Source organism: Poecilia reticulata, chromosome 12, assembly GCF_904066995.2.
Source record: "Poecilia reticulata chromosome 12, P_reticulata-male-v2, whole genome shotgun sequence".
Taxonomy (NCBI): Eukaryota; Metazoa; Chordata; class Actinopteri; order Cyprinodontiformes; family Poeciliidae; genus Poecilia; species Poecilia reticulata.
In genome coordinates, this window is record NC_088841.1 from 31,381,980 (window position 1) to 31,394,350 (window position 12,371).

The 12,371-nt window shown below is 41.0% G+C and overlaps 1 long non-coding RNA gene and 1 pseudogene across 1 annotated transcript; both read right to left on the reverse strand.

Moving 5' to 3' along the window:
• Window positions 1-1,407: 1,407 nt before the first annotated feature.
• Window positions 1,408-9,020, reverse strand: LOC145554211 (uncharacterized). The gene is made up of 2 exons (XR_014090243.1): window positions 8,989-9,020; window positions 1,408-1,624 (listed from the first exon to the last, which is right to left on the reverse strand). It is a non-coding gene; the product is annotated as an uncharacterized LOC145554211 (long non-coding RNA).
• A 252-nt stretch (window positions 9,021-9,272) lies between these two features.
• LOC145554196 (E3 ubiquitin-protein ligase TRIM35-like) lies at window positions 9,273-12,036 on the reverse strand (annotated as a pseudogene).
• Between the last annotated feature and the right edge of the window lie 335 nt (window positions 12,037-12,371).

Genomic DNA, 12,371 nt, shown 5'->3' on the forward strand with positions numbered 1-12,371 from the left:
TTCATCCTCAGAGCTGGTTGGTGATCTGGTGGAGTCAGAGCTTCTTCTGAGACAGAAAGTCTTTAGTTTCCTAACACTTGATTTCTCTAGCTTCCTCTTTCATCTTCATTTCCTTAAACTGCAAACATAAGAAGATAAAATCATTGATGAACAATTTACAACAACCTCACGATATCAAAGTCTCTCTGTTAGACTGAGCTCAATTAAAACCAATTTATGAAGAAAACTATATTAAGTTGTAACAAACAGCCTCCATGCAGTTACAGCATGAAGCTGAATGATGTTAACAGAATAAATCATAGACAGTTTTATAAAAGGAAATTTGCAATTGGTTTATTTGTAGAACTGAAAACAGCCTTTGATACCATCAATCATGACATCTTACTAACACTGGAAACGTCTGGGATTAGGGAGGAAGCATTAAACTAGAAGCTACTTTGGACAAAGGAAACTTATAGAACTAGATAATCAAAAATCAGTGTCATGATATGAGGGAAGACAGGAGAAGCAATCGTCGGTTGGAAAGCCGTACTTCTTTATTTAGCTAGAGCGCGAGGTAACAGCATGAACAGCTTCTTATTCAAACTCGTTTTCGGTATTTCTTTCTAATGTTCCCCCAGTGGTCAGGAAACCAAACTACTGTTAAACTAGATATACAATGAAAACGAATCTCACAACAATCCGATTTACTAAACATGTGGGGTTCCACGGGTATCAGAGTTGGGACCCAAACTGTTCAATTTGTAAATAAATGGCATAGTCAAAGTAACAAACCTTATAAAATACATTATATGTGCAGATGATACAAGTATTTTCTGTACTGGAGAAAACATTCAAACCTCTCAGAGGTGGAAATGAAAAAACTACAACAATGGTTCAGAAACAATAAATTATCACTAAATGATATTCGGAAACTGTAAAAAACAATAAAATAATGCAATTAAAGTAACTATTGACAGTGTTGATTTACAACAAGTCCATGAAATCAAATTTTTGGGTGTCAGATGATAAACTTAGCTGGAAACCACAGATAAGATCTAAATTAGCCAAAAGTGTTGATGCTCTGATGGGATTAGATTTTTACTGGACAATACATTCAATTTGGGATGGGATGGGATGGGATGGGTGGATGGATGGATGGATGGATGGATGGGAAAATACATACAAAACAAATTTACAGCTTTTATACGTCACACAAAAAAATCTATCTGAATACATAAAGTGGGATGTTGGGAAAACAAACCAGTTATTTATTAAATCAAATAAAATGAAATTCTGGGACTTTGTAACATTTTAAACTATAAAATTCATGTTTAAGGTCAGAAATCAGCAACTTCCACCCAACATACAGGAAATGTGATAGGTATTTTCCTAGAACCTACATAAAAGAACCACAGACAACGTATATGAGTTTTTAGCCGACTTCTGCAGAAGGAGAAAAACTCTGTCAGCTCCTCCGAGCTGTTCACAGAGCGTTCTCAAGATCTTTGAGTAGAGCTTGTCTTTTATTTTCAAAATTCAAAGAGGGAGGATAGGCAAGATAGACAGCAGAGAAAAAACAGCAAAGGTCGTAAAACATTTTACCTAAACACAGCAAAGGTCGTAAAACAATTTACCTAAACAACTAGTAACCCAGTTCCAGATGCGATATCTGATTTACGGCCTGAGCCCGGTTCAAATCTTGGTCAAACTGTTTCACCTGAAGATGAACAGGCAGCTGTGACCCCCAGCTCAGTTAATACACACACTAAAGAAGAGAACACTTTAAACTGCTCTAACATTAGACTGAATATGAACTAAAGTAACAACAAAATGATAACACCAAAAAATCTCTAACATTCCCCCCTTTTTGTCATTTTACCATGTGTGTAAACCCTATTCAAAAGCCAAGCATAGAAAAGAAAAGAAATAAAATAGAACCAATAAATGCAAGAATGTTTTTTTTTTTTTCCTAGTCTAAACATAAAAATTACACAATGACTAAATTAATATAATGAATAAATGAAATGAACAAAAACAAAAGAAAGAAACAGCAAAATAAATCAAATGCAGGTTTCTCATCACCAACACCACTTGTTTTCACATTTTCGGTGTAGGAATCATTCAGCAAATGAATTAATCTGTTTATTGATTACAGAACATCATCATTGTTCAGAAAATCGTCAGAATCTCAAAACAAATCATCTTCATTTGTCTCATAGGATGCCTTTGCTAGCTGATAACTGACAACAGTTGTGTTAATTGTTTTAAACAACATACTTCGTAGGCAAGGAATAATGCAACCCGTAAAAAGACAGAACAGAACCAAAACAATCAGAATAGGTGTCACGAGCTTTAACAGTAAAGTCTACCATGGACCAGACATGAGCCATGAAAACAAATAAAAAAAGGATGAGCCGCGTGTTCCACTCTCCACATATTTTTTTAAGATCCTCCAGCTCATATAGAGCATCAGAAATGGTTCCTCCAGTTCCTGTTTCGTCAGGAACGAATGTACAGCACGCTGGGCCAATGATTTTACAAACACCTCCCTGAGAGGCTGTGAGCAGGTCAAGCACAACACGATTTTGCAAAACCATGTTTCTCAGTTCAGTCAGCTCTCTCATGGTGCCATTTGCCAGCTGGTGTGTGCTGTTGATGAGTCGCAGTAATCCATATCTGTTGATTTCAGCGTGGCTTCGAACCTCTCCTAATCCAACTCCTGGAAACATGCTCTGCATGAACTTTTCTCCTCCGGTCCAAATCCTGAATTCCCATGGAACTCCAGTGTCTGTTGTGAGGCCTCCCCAGCGTTTGACCTCAGGCATAACTTCACGCTTGGAGCGGGCAGCCAGAATGTGTCGTCCTTTCCTGATGAATACAATCGGGTACAGGAAGTACCAGTCTGCCATCACCCGTGAACCATAGTCTCCTGGCACTATGGTACTGCACAGCGTTGTCTCCTGTCGTCCAATGTCCGATCTGTGATGTTGAAACTCCTCTCCTGAAGCATGTTGTCACAGTCTGGGTTGTCCTTCCAGACTTTGCAGTGTGGAGTCATCCTTTGACCCCTGCAGGCTGTGCAGTCGATGAAATCCTGTGTCGGTTCACAGTGGGTGTAAACTTTGTTACACAAGTTTCAAGGTAACATCCCAAGAGAAACGTGTCCGTTGTTGAACACGCAGCTCCTCAGAGACCCGGGTTTAGCTCCTGCTAAAGAAATGGTCTCTGGTATTTTCCATGCGGTTAGTGGAAATGGAAATACGTCAGCATTAAAGGAACAGTTCATAGATCCAAAAAGTTCCTTCACGGCATCTCCTATCTGAAGTAGAACAGAATAGTCATTTTTCCACCGTTTGCATCCCTTTGGCATGGGGACGCTGAGTCGTGGTTGTGTGCTCAGGCCATAGAGACACATCTATTTGTCATCCGTGATGTGTCCTACACGCAGACCTGAGTTGTGTGTGGCGATTGGCAGCTGCGCACACACATAGCAGTTCACAGCATGTCCCTCGTACGCGGTTCTATTCATTAGTTTCCACCACAGGTTGATGCTGCAGTCACAGCGCAGTAGAAGATCCATCTGGCATATGGAGTCCCCATTGCTGCTCGGCGCACAGAGATGTCAGAACCCCCAAACTAAAGACGGGGGAATCTTAAGCGTTTCTTCACCGGGTTTGAGACGAGCTACCCTAAAAAATAGCCCCCCTTTGAAGTCCGGTCTTCCTCCCTCCGCCTCCTTAGGGTTCAAACACTCTCTGCAGCTTGCAGTGACTTAGATGTATCCAGCTGGGTCTTTACGACTGTTGGTGTGGTCATCAGCACCTGGAAGGGTTCTTTTATGACCTTTATGTAGACCCAGTTTCCTGGCTGGATGGGGGTGGTTTTATCTATTTCCTGTAGAGGAGAACAGTCAGACGGCAGTAAATTTGCATTTAACACCTCTTTCTGTTTCAGGATCCTGATCATATAATCTACCAAAGTTTGCTCCTTATCTGCTTTCTGTAAATCTGAAGGAAATATAGGTAATCTATATGATCTTCCATGAATTATTTCAAATGGTGTTAACCCTTCCTGTGTGGGTGTAATTCTCATATATATAGTTTTGCCAAATCTAAACAGTCTGACCTTGGCTTGCCAGTAGTTTCCATGTATTTCCTCAATCTGCTTTTCACAGTACCATTGGTTCTTTCCACCAATCCTGCACTCTGGGGGTGGTAGGCACAGTGATTCTTTAATGTCATTCCTAAGTGAGTAGCCATGTTTTGTACGACTTGGTTTACAAAATGTGGCCCATAAATAGTTTGTGGGATGCCATGTGTTGGAATAATAGTTTTACATATAGCTTTAGCTACTGTCGAAGCATCTGTGTGAGTTCAATAAAGTCCATATGCATTGTTTGAAATGGATGAGGGTTTTGGGAAACTTCCTCTTCTTGGTCTAATGTTTCCTTGAGGATTGTTTCTGACACAAACTGGACATGCAGTACAAAAAGTTTTTAAGTAAGAATTTAATCCATATGTGGTAAAATGCTGTTGTAGCATAGAGACCATGTGGTAAAATGCTGTTGTAGCATCATTCAGTGTCGCCCTTTTAGTTATCCACTTTGTTTTCTGCGTTTGGAGCATTATCTTGCATGTCTTTTAACACAGTTTTGTCTATTACTTGAGGATCTTCTATCTGTATTGAGAAATTGTCTCCCCCATGCTTCCCAGCTGCAGCTTCCTTTGCTACTTTATCAGCTAATCTATTGCCACTTGAAACCTCATTCTGTTCCGTGGTGTGCGCTGCACACTTACAAACTGCTAGTTCAGCTGGTAAATGTATGGCCTGCAAAAGATTCTTAAGCAAGGATGCATGGGTGACTGGTTTCCCTGTAGATGTTATCAAATTCATCAAAGCATAACTCTTCCTAAATAAAAATGACCATCCTGAAATTAAACCAAAACCTCAAATCCTCTAATTTTCCATTTCTTTTTGAATTTATTGACTATCAATCAAATCTGGATTAAAATGTTCTAGACTGAAGTCTAGAAAATGTTGCTTTTAATCACAATCATCAGTTTTTAGTAGCCGTTTACAAGGTTGCTTAAAGTCTGACTTTCCCTTAACCTCGCATTTCAGACAAGGTAACAATGTAAGTTTTTTATAAAAAATTAAATGGTCAATAATTTCATCCGTTACTCAATTTAGCAGTAAAATTTCTCTCTTCTCAAAACAATTGTCATTCATCCCAATATAAAACACACAAACACAATCCCAATCAATTTATAGATTCTTTATACAATTAAACTCTAAGTTAAGCGTTTCAGTTAAATGCAAAGAAATACTCCATAGTATTTCAACACTGCAATATCAATTAAGTTCAACACTTAGAGATGTTTAATTTAGTTCCAAACTTGTATATTTATTTCAAAGAAAATAAAACATTTGCAAATCATTATTAGTTTTGAATCTAATAATTTTAGTTGGTGTAATTTAGCCGTATCACACTCAGTTTTTTTTTCTTTCTTAACTTTTAACCATTACAGTTTTTTCCTTCACAGTTTCCCAATCTATGGCTCGTGGGCCCTAAGAGGATCACTGGTCCTTCTGTTAAGGACTGAGTTAATGGGTACAAAATGGACGATTTTGTTTAACATTGTACCTAAAAACCTTCAATATGTCCTTTTCTAGCTAGATAATTCCTTCCTGCTAGTAAGTAAGCAAGCAAGTCCTCATTACAGTAGCAGTGTGTGTCACAGCAGTGTGTGTGTATAACTTATCTGCATTTCTCCTTTCTGTCTTGCTTCTCGCTTCCCCCTCCTGCTGCTAGCGTCACTGCAGCTGGTCCTCCCTCTGCCCCTCCTCCTGCTCCCTGTCAGTCCAACTTGCCGGTGTTGGATTATTTATAAGTTGTCCAGACCGTCCCTTTGTCCACCAATGAAACAAGCGGCAAACAGTTCAGTTTGCTTTCTTTTCCAAACGTCTAGTAGGACTCCATACAGTAGTTTTGCTGCATGGCAGTTCCCAGATGTCCAGGAATTAGGATCAGTGGACACTTTAGTGCCTTCAGTGTCCAGTTGGTAGAAATCGTCCTGTCCTTTTTCGCTTCTTTATCAACTAGCTGGTGATAAAGGAGGGACGTCATCTGATTGGCAGGACAGATCCGAGCTGAGGTCAGAGGTCAGACGCAGCGCAGCGAGGCTCAGACAGAGGAAAAGGAAAGAAGCAAATAAGAGTCAATTATAACTTTCTTTTCTTTTCATCGTATAGCTTTTAGCCACTTATTATCCAACTTTTTAAGAAGTCATAAACCATTTCCTTATTCAAACACATATAAACATGAAACATGTTAAAAGCTGTAGTCTCTTTCATCATGTTCACCATTAACTTGTAAAATGTAGAATGTAAGTTTAAGTTAACTTCATCTAAGACACGTCTCACCAGAGAACAATGGATTTCTCTAAATTTGTTGATCTCAGTGCTGCAGACTGTGAAGTCAGCGGGCAGCCCTCCTCTCAAGGCCTAAGAGTTACGAGGCTGGTTAATGTCCAGGTTGGTACCTTACTCTGACCGCTGACCCCTCCAGATAGACAGCTAAGAATCATTTCACCAAGTTGGTGTTATAATATTATTCCAACACAATACATTAAACATTGTTCTCTGAGGACAATTTTATTATTTAGATTTATTTGCTCAAAAAGAAAAACAAAACAAACACCAGTATTTCTTAAAACAAATTATTTCTCACTTGTGAGGTTTAAACCAAATTTTGTAGTAACATTAAAAATTATTTTGCATACACTGATTTCTTGCAGGAATTCAATTTCTTTTATGGTTTTACTTAACGTCTTAAACTGCATGCACATGTCTCTAGCATTTCATCAATTTGGACTGGGGGTTTGTGTTTTTGGGGTGTGGTAGAGTCTGATTATGCTGAGGATTTCTCCTATTTGTGGTCTCCTCACTCCACCACCCCTCTTGTCGCCCCGTGCAACATTCTTTGAAGGGCAGTTTCTTGCCCAGTGACCAATATTGCCACAAATCCAGCAGCCTTTTGAATACCGTAGATTTTGTGGGGTGTTATTTTGGGGTCGTCGCCTATCGTGACCTCCTCTGCCTCTGTCTCTTCCACGGCCTTTTGTCCGGTCGTTGGAAAAGGCAGAGGTATATAAACCTCCAAATTTATCCAGGTGAAAAACATCTGATCCTTTCACAGCCTTCCTGACCTCTTCTAAGGTACAGGGTCTAAAGATATATAAGTTTTGTGTCCCTTCCTCTAGGGAGGGATACAGTCGTGTTGCTGGAACAGCAGCGGCTGATACTGGAGCAGACGGAGCTGCTGAAGCAGCCAGGGGAGAGGTGGCTGCAGGAGCTTGCTCTCCCTGCACCGCTACAGCATTCCGTGTGCTTGGAATTACTTTATTTTCTTCCTTCTCTATAATTAAGTTTTTAGATTCATTTAACCATAATTTAGCACACCTCAGCTCATTCTCCTTTTTAGATTTTTTTTTTTTATTCCCATTTTTCTTTCTACACTACTCTCCAAAATTCCCACAATTATTTGCCATTGATCAATTTTTAGCTTTCCATCTATTTTGTATTTCTTTCTCCATTTTTTCATGTGTACAGTGCTACCAGGAAACCTGGACAGCATGTACTTTTCATCTCCATCGGGGCCCTCAATAAGTGAGGAATTACAAGAATGTTTGTTTCCCATATGTAAAACACTTGCAATTTCAGCTTGAAAATATTATTTATTTGAATTTATTTAAATTTGGTCCAGGTTCGTTGACTCCTAGGGAGTCCTATGAACTGGAGATCTTTTCAGTGGGCCAGCAATTAAAATACCTTGTTGTGGTATTCCCCGCTTCGACTCTTTCGAGTGGGAGAATCTTGCCTATTGCATCCACAAGAGGTTTGCTGTTTAATTCCACTGTTTTATATGAGGTAAAATACAGAGCGGTATTTAAACCTCCAATCACTCTAACACGCACACACACACACATAAAAGCAGCAGCAGCAAACCAGCAATACCAGCACAGTAATGACTCTATGATTTAGCGCAACATTATCTGTTTTTGCCTTATCAGATAACTCAGCACCAGTGATATTTTACCCATCAAAAAATCAAAAACCACACAGCAATGACAAGCTTCCTATCCGCCTGAGGACTTACCCTTAAGGGGTCTCCCAAAAACAGGAGGCTCTGAGAGCCTTTCCTTTGTTTAGTTGAAACGACGTCAACAGGGACTTCAACCCAAAGCATTTAGTTGAATCAAGTGTCAATGTCAACTGGGACTCCAACCCTCAATTTAGTAGCATTTAGTTGAATCAAGTATCAATGTCAACTGGGACTCCAACCCTCAATTTAGTAGCATTTAGTTGAATCAAGTGCCAATGTCAACTGGGACTCCAACCTCAATTTAGTAGCATTTAGTTGAATCAAGTGTCAATGTCAACTGGGACTCCAACCCTCAATTTAGTAGCATTTAGTTGCAACTGGGATTCCAAACCTCAATTCTTAGCATTTTAGTTGCAACTGGGACTCCAACCCTTTATTTATGTCGACTTTATTTTAGTATCATTCGTTTGAAACATTTTAAAATTCACTTACGTTTCTGTAGTTTTCGCACTGTCCGGTTGGATCTCGTCATTCCGCCGTTGGCAGACAAAGTCGGACCTACGGCGCTGGCCCAGCGAAGAATTATACTTCCTGGGTCTTTCTTTCCAGGTCCAAATGACTTCTGGCCATGCATGGATTCAGCGCGTCTTCCTCTGCCTGACAGCGGTTGGTATGAGAGATCCCGGGTTTCGGCACCAAAATGATAGGTATTTTCCTAGAACCTACATAAAAGAACCACAGACAACGTATATGAGTTTTTAGCCGACTTCTGCAGAAGGAGAAAACTCTGTCAGCTCCTCCGAGCTGTTCACAGAGCGTTCTCAAGATCTTTGAGTAGAGCTTGTCTTTTATTTTCAAAATTCAAAGAGGGAGGATAGGCAAGATAGACAGCAGAGAAAAACAGCAAAGGTCGTAAAACAATTTACCTAAACAAAGCAAAGGTCGTAAAACAATTTACCTAAACAACTAGCAACCCAGTTCCAGATGCGATATCTGATTTACGGCCTGAGCCCGGTTCAAATCTTGGTCAAACTGTTTCACCTGAAGATGAACAGGCAGCTGTGACCCCCAGGTCAGTTAATACACACACTAAAGAAGAGAACATTTTAAACTGCTCTAACATTAGACTGAATATGAACTAAAGTAACAACAAAATGATAACACCAAAAAATCTCTAACAAAATGTTTAGTGACAGAGAGGAGGGTTATAATTTGGGAAGAGAAGGAAATGAAAAAATAAAACAATGTATTCGAACAACCAAAACCGTTTTTGTTTATCGGTGTATGGAGTAAATGTCTGGAATGGACTGAATGATGAGTTCAAAACAATACAAATATAAACAAGTAAAAAAAAACTGTTAAAAAATTTGCTTATTGGTAAATATGTTGTATAAGATGAGAGTTTCAAAGACCAAAAATGATATTGATGATATTAAAGATGTATCAATAATTTTACATGTGAGATTTAAGTGTCATGTGGAAATAATCTCAGTTTATCTGGTGTTTGGAGATTTAAATGTTTATAAGTTGATGAATATGAGGGGCAGGAAATCATAAGATCTGCTGCTTTTAAACAGATAATGTAACATTGCATGTCAGCTGGGCCTGATTGTGGAGGTTCTGGTTGATCCAATAGGTGTGTAGCTGAAACGTCCCTAGGGGACATTTAGCCAGGAGACTGATTAGTCTGTTGCTGTCCTGTTGATCCAATTTGTTTTGGAGGAAGGTGAATATTTTAACCCAGATATTTGAGTCGACAGACTGGCGACCTGTCCAGGGTGTACCCTGCCTCTCGCCAGGAACGTTAGCTGGAGTTAGGCACCAGCACACCTCACAACCCCACTAAGGGACAAGGGTGTTAAGAAAATGGATGGATGGATTTGGGTGTGGCCCAATCGGGAATCTGGAGATGACGTGTAGCTGCTCCTCCCAGCTCTTTCACTTCATACTCAGGATGTAAGGCCCAGGAGACGCTTCATCTGACGTCATGCTACAGCTGCTCAGTTGGTAGTGAGGCAGTTGCAGCCAACCCCTCAGAGACACGTTCTGTCAAAGAATACACCATGGTTCACCGCTCAGCTCCTCCTGGAGTTTCTCCTGGTACCAATCCGTCTGCAATCTGTGCTGCCATAGAAGAGGGTGACATGAGGCAGACCTGGAGGGTAGGAACCCAGGGTTTCCACCTCAGGTAGGCAGAGAGGATGCCCGTGTGCTGGATGGTCTCTGGTTACATGTCTGCATACTGGGTGTCCACAGGCTGGAAAAATACTGTCCAAAAGTTCTGACAGAGCCACAGGGTAAAACATTTCCATCTGGGAGAGAAACTGTCAAACCATCAGCACTGCACAAGATGGCTGCTCCCGATGTGATGAGGTCTAGTCCCAGTAAATTACATCTGGAGATGATCAGATCAGATCATCTCCAGTTTCCTCTTTAAAACTCACAGTTTCGATCTGATCAATAAGTTTTTATCTGGACTTTGTTCTTCATGCTGAGATCATCAGAGCTGCTGCTTCATCACTGAAATCTTCATCGGTACGATCTTTAAAGTTTTATCAGTGGAGAAGAATGGAAACATCTTGCCAGTGAAGATGTGTGTGAAGGTGTGTGTGTGTGTTAGTATCCAGATCAGAGAAGGACAGTTTTCCTCTGTCCCAGTCCAGATTCACTCTGATCCTCTGGAGATTCTTCTGGACTGAGAGACGAGTGGAAAGACCTGGAGGAGAACCTGCTGAGTATTGATCTGAATAGAACCCTATAACCAACAACAATCCAGACTTTATGACTACCTTCCTCTGAACAGACTCTTCTAACACACCGAGTCTCCAGATTGAACTGCCTCCAACATCAACATCCCAGCTGTGGTTCCCTGAGTTAAAACCCTCAGAACTCAGAACACAATCCCACCAATCAAATCTCTCTGGATTATCAGGAAGCTGCTGTTTCCCACTTCTAGTCAAACTGGTCAGATCTTCAGACAGATGGAGTTCTGGACCAGCCGTGTTTGGGTCCAGAACCAGAGGAGTGTAGGTCACCATGGTCTCCATGTTGCTCCAGATGTTGAAGGCCAGGTTGCCCAGATGTTTGGCCTGGTCTATCAGAGCTCCTGAGGGCAGCTGTGGATCCTCCAGCAGGGGGCAGCGCTGGACTCTTTCCACTGCAGCCTTGTAGTTGTGCAGGAATGAGACGTCTGCAGCTCTCAGCTCCTCCTCTGTGGCTCTGACTGTGTCTGAAAGAGCTGCTATCTCTCTGCTCAGAGCCTCCATCTTCTCCTTCATCATCCCTCTCTTCTGCTCCTCTTCCTCCCTCAGTACAGCCAGCCTGGCCTCCTCTTCCTCTGATAGAAACTGATGAAGCTGCTTAAACTGCTCCCTAATCTGCCTCTCTGTGTGTCGGGCCTGGACCTTCAGGTGTTCTGCTGTCTGATCAAACTCCTCCTGAACTTTCTTCCTGAGCTCCAGCTTCTCCTTTAAAGGCTCCAGAGTTTCCTGAAGCTTCTTCTTGTGTTGCTGAGCAGCTTCATCGATGGGTCTGAATCTGTGGTTGGTGTGTTTTTCTGAATCTCTGCAGACGAGACAAACTGGCTGCTGATGGTCCAGACAGAAGAGTTTGAGTTTCTCAGAGTGCAGAGAGCAGAGATCCTCTGAAGCTGTTTGGTTTCTCTGCTGTAACAAAGACTCACACAGATTCTTCAGAGCCAGATTTAAAGGTGGATTATCTTTAGAAGATCTCCTTTTACAAACTGGACACTCTCTTCCTGGTTTCTCTCTCCAGTATTTCTGCAGACATTCCTTACAGAAGCTGTGGCTACATGACAGAAGAACCGGATCCTTAAATATTTCCAGACAGACCGGACAGCAGAGATCATCGTCTGATCTGGAAGCCATTTTGTCTCAGAGTGAAGCTGAAACCACAGCAGACAGAAAGTCAAACCAGGAAGTCAGTTTCTCTCCTGTAGAAACTTTCTGAACTTACTTTCACTTTGATTTGATTTGATTTTTCCTCCTGCAGCAGTCTGTGTTTCAGCGTCTAGTTGCTCAGTTCTCTCTCTGTTCTCCTTGTTCAGAGTTAGTTTGATTTCAGTCGGAGACGAAGGCAGGAGTCAGAGTTCATCCTCAGGGTGTTTAGTCAGTGAGTTTTTCTCTATGAACTGTTTCCTGGTTTTTCCAGTTGTTCCTGTTGGAATCAGTCCAGATGCAGAGATGTGGCGCCCTCTAGAGGAATTAATCTTAATCTGCAGTTTTATTAAAACACTACAACTTTTTCTGATTCATGACTTTGTTCC